The sequence below is a fragment of the Zalophus californianus genome, chromosome 14 (assembly GCF_009762305.2).
Source record: "Zalophus californianus isolate mZalCal1 chromosome 14, mZalCal1.pri.v2, whole genome shotgun sequence".
Lineage (NCBI taxonomy): Eukaryota > Metazoa > Chordata > Mammalia > Carnivora > Otariidae > Zalophus > Zalophus californianus.
The window spans coordinates 60,788,698-60,796,964 of NC_045608.1; the positions used below are offsets into that span (position 1 = coordinate 60,788,698).

At 38.6% G+C, this 8,267-nt stretch overlaps 1 pseudogene; it reads right to left on the minus strand.

Annotated features, from left to right (window-relative positions):
* Positions 1–1,300: 1,300 nt before the first annotated feature.
* Positions 1,301–2,074, minus strand: LOC113912375 (annotated as a pseudogene).
* Positions 2,075–8,267: the final 6,193 nt, after the last annotated feature.

An 8,267-nucleotide genomic window follows, 5' to 3' on the forward strand; every position in this document is an offset into this window, starting at 1 on the left:
GTCTACACAGGGCAGGCGCTGCATCAGTTGAGGACCAATTTAGGCAGTTCTTACCTTTAGAAATTGTGTCCCATGTCTTCCTGCTCACTTTCAATTATAAGAACTATTATTTATCTCACAATAATAAATTGAAATAGTGGAATCAAACAGCCTCATTCCAGAAAGACGAAGACAACACTATATGATAACTGACACATGGCTGCTTTCTCTCTGGTGAAACCATAAATGCCGTCAAAACTAGAATTTAACATAATGCCTCAGAATCTAACCCCTCTTTCTTTGGTAATTATTAAAATGGGTCTACGGTCTGTTCAATTACTTAGCCTATTCACTCATTCACTCATCAGGAAAAAACTATATTGTGTGGAAATCTATCCAATGTGAAGAGTGCTACAAGGAAGGCCTCCAAGTCTCAGTATAGTTGGGAAGTTGAGGTATGTTGTGTAATCCCAACTCAAGTGAAAGCATGGTCTGTGTCACAGGTGTGGCCAACTGAAATAATACATGCATCCAGAAAAGCTAGGGACCAATTCTAGATGGCACGAGGTGGAACAAGCACGGTGCTGATATTTTCTTCCCAAAGGAGAATTTGAACAACACAATACAAAATACTCAGACATTCCTCAGAATACAATATTTGTGCAAAGTAAAAAATACTGTTAGTTTTACCAGTAAATTTTAGGGTGAGAACTGGGCTCAACTATAGATAAGTTTCCTGATCTGTGTAATTTTGCAAAATTACTTCTAGTTTTATCAGGGATTTTCAACTTGAAGCCCCACCCAGACCTGTTGCTAGTGATTATAATAATGATGGCAGAGCCAGCTATATAAGCTCTGGAGCTCAGTATAAAATGAAACTAGAGGGACCCCGGTGCAAAAGCAGAGGAAAAAGCACCCAGTAAAGGTATTAAAATATAAAGCTTTTCCCTTTATTCCGTGGTCTCTTGTTCAACCTGTCATGGTGTGTTTTATTTGCATTTAATGTCATTGTAATTAGTGAAAAATCAAACTTAAATTATTTGCATGACTTTTTACTGTTCATTTTTAGATTGCGCAATGCCAGTCTTAAATGCACATATAAAGGCACTTACGTGCGGAATTACCAAAATTGCACAATTCACAATCTGAGCTCATATATTCATATATATTTTGCTTTTACCAGAACAGTGGACCCTACACAAAACTAACTTAACTATATGCATTTCATCTTTGTTTTCTTCAGGAAACTAGCTTTTTTATTAGAAGGGGCTTATGATGGGGTAACAATGCTTGCAGGGCTTGCAGACCCATATGGAAAATATCACCTCTTTGGTGCAATAATACCTTCTAGTTGGACAATCAGCTGCTGATTTGTCCACTTGAGGAACTAAGTCTCCTCATTGTGCTGCTTCTCCTCCACCTGTCTCCTCTTGCTCTCCTGCTCCTTGGTGGCCTCACACGTGGCCTTCTGCTCCTTCAAGTGCCTCTCTAAACCTCTCTTTTCTGTTTCTAATTCTACAATTTTCCTCCCCATGCCTGACTTCCCTGTTCAGGCTGCAGCACCTTCCTCCAGCCAAAGGCCACACTGCTCCCATGTGAGGTGCGGTAGGCGGTGATGGTCATACGGATCTCGTCCCAGACTTGCAGCAAAAGCAGTCCCCTCTCTGCACAGTTGATAGTGGCCTCCTGGATCAGCTCATCAAAACACTGCGAGTAGAGCTCTCTGCGCACAGGGCAGATGCCAGTCTCCCTGGCCTGCTGCTACTGCAGCTTCAGATCCAGCTGCTGGGGAATGCACCACATCCATCCCTGTGCTGGTGGTGATGGACAACTGCAGGATCCTTGGCAACGTGTCTTCCACCTACTCCCTTGGGGCCAGGATGGCATTCAAGATTTCTTCTGCCTTCTTTGTAGGATCTGGGACACAGGAAGTTGAAGGGAGCTCAGTCTTTGGTGGCCGTGGGACTGGACCCAATGGTCCAAGCTGCTGGGGGCAGATTTTCAGTGGCCCTGCTTCAGGGGCTCCATGTTTCTGCTCACCAACACTGGGTGTGTCATACTTGAGCAGAGAGTCCGTATCATGATGGTGAAGCATTTCACTTTTTGATATGCATACGTTCTATAGCAATACTCTCTACCTTCAGCTTAATGATAAATAAGAAATAATTGAAAAGGAAAGAACTATGGGTTGCCCTATCTTTTTCTTTCCTTCTAAGGCATATTTTCAGTGTAAGTGGTTAGCTAATCTACAGGGAAGTAACTTGAGTGGGAGAGGATATAATAGAGATCCTGGAATGTTTGTGATTCTTAGACTACAAATGTCTTCATTCCTCATTCAAAGCAAGTTCTGGTTCAAAGGGAAAGCATGGTCTCTTGGGGAAAGTGTGGTCTTACTTAGTCATAGATGTAACATATTTACCTTGTACTTTTGAGTCTTACTGCACTCAAATTCACTTTGGATCCATCAGAATTCTGTGCTGCATTTAAGTTTTCACTGCAAATGGTTGGCAAGTGATGTTGGTAATAACGCATATTTCAAGTATCTACTCTGCTCACATGCATGCCCCCATTGCCCCACTGAACTTCACTTATAAAATACAAGTTCAAAGATAAAATTATAAAGAATTCAAGACGGTGACAAGAGCATTAAACCAAATACAGAGCCCCTTTAAGACAGAGCTCTGTGCAACTATACTGGCCCAAGCCCACGAAGCTGGCCTTAATAATGACACTAATAAAATGTCTAACATTTATTGTGCATGGCTATGTGGTAAAGCTACCTCATATACATTGTATCTTTAATTTTTACAACAGCTCTATGTGACATATGAGGAAATTGAGATTTTAATATATTAAGCAATGAGCTTCTAGGTTCTCTGGACCATCATCAGCTGAAGTCTGTTGGGAATGCAAAATCCTGGGTCCTCTTCAGACCTGCTGGATCAGAATCAGCATTTTCAAGAGTGCCTCCAGAGATTTGTGTGTACATTAAAGTTTGACAAGCACTGTCCGAGTCGCTTGATGACAAGCAAAAGGGGTCATACTATGTATCAAGTCCTATCTGACTTCAGACCTTAAACATGAAACCAATACCCTACTGTCTTATGTAATCCAAATTTTTGATGATGGGCCCCAGTCATGTGTATAAAAAGACAAATCTAAATGCCATGTGGACTGTGATCTACACCATTGACAATAACCACTGGCCTGGAAACTTCTACCATGCCTTCCAGTTTTACAAACTATGGTAACTTTATAAATCATATTCTTATGGAACACAAAAATAATGTCAAGGAATACAGAGGAAGAGATATATTTCTCAGGTTAATGTAACAGACTCTAAGAGAAGATAAGTTTTGAGCTGGGTTATTTAGCTTGGACAAGAAAAGTTGGAAAAGATACTTGCAAAAGACCTTTTCAAAATGTTCAGTGCTATGATCGATGAGCACTGATCAGTTAGTTCCTAACTCCATAGAGCTCCGTAAACCTCCAAGAGGGACAGACATCCTTCTTCCCCCTAAATAAAATCAATCCGTATGTAGAGACAAAAATTTTGCTAGGGGAAGTTAATTTATCTCAATTATATATTATGCAAACAGATATTGGGTTGCATATATATTAAGTTCAGAATACTGTTTGGTGCCATAGAGAATAATAGAGATGCAAGACACAGAACCATCATCAGCGAACCTCTGCTCTAGCAGACGTTTAGTTATTTAACAAATACTCTATAATGCATAAGAGCTTTAGAGATATTAACTCATTTAATCCTCATAATATTCTTATAAAGAATGTACTCTTTTCACCATCCACATCTTGTTAATAAGGAAACTAAGGCACAAAGAGGCCCAGTACCTGACCCAAATTCATACACTGGTGTGTGGGGACTGGATTTGAATGCAATCCATCTGGTTCCAGAATCAATGTTCTTAATTGTTACCCAGGCTGCTTCTAAGCCATATCCACCAATTATTTTATTATGGGACAAAATAAAACTACAAGAGCATGGTGAGGTGGGAAGAAGGACAGGTTTGATACAAAATTTTAACTAGATTGACAGAATATCTGCTCTGACAAGAATCTGGGATGCAAGGGACTAAAGAGAGAACATGTTTGTTTTTTCAACAGGTATAAAACTGTAATTTGAAAATAAAACATTTTCTCTTAAAAAAAAACAATACAAAGTGTGAAGATGAGCCTATTTTCCTGGGGGGGTCGGTAATATTTATGTTTTTATAGTTTACCACCATGTAGAATGATTTTTTTTCACCAATTTCAATTGATATGCCTTATTTTTAACTCCAGGTTCTTTACTAGAAGCTCTACTAAGTAGATCAAGTTAAGAGTAAGTCATTTTAGAAGTTCTGTCTAGAATGGCTGAAATTAACAAGTCAGGAAAAGACAGATGTTGGTGAGGATATGGAGAGAGAGGAACCCTCCTACACTGTTGGTGGGAATGCAAGCCGGTGCAGCCACTCTGGAAAACAGTATGGTGGTTCCTCAAAAAGTTGAAAATAGAACTACCCTATGACCCACCAATTACACTACTAGGTATTTATCCAAAGGATACAAATATAGTGATTCGAAGGGGCACATGCACCACAATGTTCACAGCAGCAATGTCCACAACAGGCAAACTATTGAAAGAACTGAGATATCCATCAACAGATGAATGGATAAAGATGATGCAATATATATATTACAACTTGTGTGTGTGTGTGTGTGTGTGTGTGTGTGTGTGTGATGGAATATTACTCAGCCATCAAAAAGAATGAAATCTTGCCATTTGCAACCACACGGATGGAACTAGAGGATATTATGCTGAGCAAAATAAGTCAATCAGAGAAAGACAATTATCATATGATCTCACTCATATGTGGAATTTAAGAAACAAAACAGGATCATAGGGAAAGGGAGGGAAAAATAAGATGAAATCAGACAGGGAGACAAACCATAAGAGACTCTTAATCAAAGGGAACAAAATGAGGGTGGCTGGAGGGGCGGGGTAGGGCTATGGGGTAACTGTGTGATGGGCATTAAGGAAGGCACGTGATGGAATGAGCACTGGGTGTTATATGCAACTGATGAATCACTGAATTCTACCTCTGAAACTAATAATACACTATATGTTAATTAATTGAATTTAAATTTAAAAAAAGAACAAAAATTTAAAAATGAAGTTCTTCTGTCTAGTCATGTGAATTATAAATACACAGATTTAAATCAAAACAAAGAGTACATTTTATTATCAGAACCCCAGGTACTGGGCATGTGACTCTGACTTCTTGCGCTGATTTTTAAGGAAAGATCTAGATATGGTAAAGTAGCTGTCAATGTGACTTGTTTCACCCTAAAAGTACATATAAACCTCACTATTCTGCAGAAGAACACCATCTTATTTCCGTTTGCCTTTCAGGTAAGAAGAAGGACCCTTGTTTACCATCTGTTGTGGGTTTAATAGTGTACCCGAAAATTCATGTCTGTCTGAAACCCCAGAATGTGACCTTATCTGGAAATAGGATCTTTGCAGATGTAATTAGTTAAGGCGAGGTCATACTGTTAAGATTAAAGTGGGTCCTAAATCCAATATGATTAATGTTCTTACTAATGTGACAAACATGCAGAGAGGAAACACAATGTTCTAATGTGTACTAATGCAACACTTGTGCAAACTTGGCACAGACACATGGTGAAAACAGCAGGTGAAGACAAGAGTTGGCAGAGATTGGAGTGATGCATCTGTAAACCAAAGAATGCTGAGGATTGACAGCAACCCCAAGAAGCTGGGAGGCAGGCATGGAAAATAGTCTACATTTCACCTCCAAGAAGAAACAAACCATGCTGACACCTTGATTTCAAATGTCTAGCCTCCAGAAACGTAAGAGAATAAATTTCTCTTGTTTTAATTAAGCCATCCAGTTTGTGGTGTTTTGTCCTGGCAACCCTAGGAAATTAAGAGACCATCTCTTAGTTGGTTACCATTGAGCATTGGTGATATTGCTGAATTTGTCTTTGCCTACAGTCCAAGGAAGGTATGTTTCATGAAATCAGTAGTTGACTTTATGCTACTCAGTCTATTTCATATGGACAAATGTATTATGCCTACTTATAATTAAAAAAAGACAAGTAAACAAAACAAAACAAGATTCTAAATAATGGGTTGATGCATTAGTTGAACTATGATGGAGCTCAATGTTAAGAAAATATTTATGACAAAATCAAAATTATTCCACTGGGACCATGACATATTTTATAAAAATGGTATGGAAGGGTATCATTTCGTTGCATGGGTGGACACATTATAGAGGACTTTATAAAATATACATTAGAGAGTTTGATCATATATAAAATCTGAAAATGTTTGTAACTGCTTCTCCTTTATTGTTGTTATTATTTATTTCCCTATCCTGGTTAGCACAGAAATTCTCCAAATGTAAGTACCTGTATGCTTTATTCAGGAAGAGTAGGGTAAGGGGACAGGAGGAGGGCAGGTAGCTAGAGAGGTGGTTGTCTACTCCGGAGTTAAGAAGCTAGGCAAGAGGATATGTGCATGCTTGCAATAAACAAGATGGGACGGACAGAAACAAAGGCTCTGGGGCTGGTAGCCCAGAAAGAAAGAAAGAGAGAGAGAGAGGGAGAGAGAGAGAGAGTGTGTGTGTGTGTGTGTGTGTGTGTGTGTTGTGCGCCTGACAAAGGACCCAAGGTCTTGATATTAAATTCCACTGGGATTCTTTCATGTCTAGGTCACCAGATGGCATGTTGCTTGCCCAGGAGGGACTAATTTTTCTCTCTACCTTGTCTTCATCTTCTGCGCTCTTCTCACTTCCTTTCCTATTCACCATCCTATTGCCAAAATATTTTTTTTTTCTATTTCTCTTTTCTGTCTAGCTCTATCTTAACTCCTGGTAAGTTCTTAAATCTTGTCTTTGGCAGAAAATAAAATAAAATAAAATAAAATAAAATAAAATAAAATAAAATAAAATAAAATAAAATAAAATAATAAAAAATAAATAGAGTTCCCAGAACAGAGATGAAGCTCATTGCTGAATTTTGAAGGAAAGATATGGACTTTATTTGTTTATCTTCAAAGAGTTCACCTTGATGTAGTGTGTGTATGTGTGTGTGTAGAGACTAAGAAAGAAGTGTGGAAAGAAAATGAGGCTGAGAGAGAGAGAGGAGAGAACTCAGGAGCCAGAGAAAGTTAGAGTCAAATGTACAGAATGTGCCATATTACAGATCTAAACTGCTCAGGAATCACCATCTACTGGATATCTTTGTAAATATTTTTGTAAGTTTCTCTTCTTTAATCTACTGAAACATTTTTATCTTCTTATTCCTATTGAAGAAAAAAAAGAAATACTTATCATCGAGCGTCTTTTTTGGCAAAAATAATTGTAAATGCATAGAAAAGTCTAACTGCTCTAGGAAAATCATGAAACCCCACCCAACAGAAAATCTGCCTGTGAAAACAACATTCTTCCCTCTTCTCGTTACACGAAGGCCTGCAGTCAGCTTTCCAGCTGTAATTCTCTCTGACACTGGGGATATTAAGAATGTGAAGAAAATGCTCGGGTAGATTATAAATAATAGTGTGAGACACAGTGAATTATATTTTCTAATAATTGGCATTACATTATTGGACTAAGGGAAAAAAAGAATGAGAGCAAAGAGAACATGAATGTAGAGAATCAAGGATTTCTCATCACTTCTTGTAGTGGGAGTGGGAACAAAGAAATAGAAAGTAGAGACAGAGATGAGGAAGGAAGGAAGGAAGGAAAGGAACAGGGAAGGAGGAAGGAAGGAAGGGAATGGGAAGGAGGAAGGGAGAGAGGGAGAGAAAAAGAGAGTAGAAAAAAGAAAGAACAAAGAGAGGAAGGAGAAAATAAACCAATGCTCATTTGGGGGTTGTTCCTGATGCCACGTCGAGCATCAGAATAAAATGAACTAAAGGACAGAGAAACGCAACTGGACCTGCAGAGATAGGGTGTGTCTGTCACCCAGGGGAAGCAATTCCAGTTTCCATGGGGTGAGTAATTGCAAATGTCACTTCTCCTTGAAAATAAAGAGAAGAAAATCATATGTGTTTATTGTATATTCACTGTCTTTATGTGTGCTTGTTTTATATACAATTATTCTAATGTAAATTAATAGGTATCAGTACTCTAAAGACTGAGAGAGGTCTAGGTTCTGTACTCAATTAGCCTATTATATTGTTGCCAAAACTTCTCTGAAGCAGCTTTGCCTCCCTGCCTACCTCTCATGATTTGGGGGATTATCTAACAAGATAA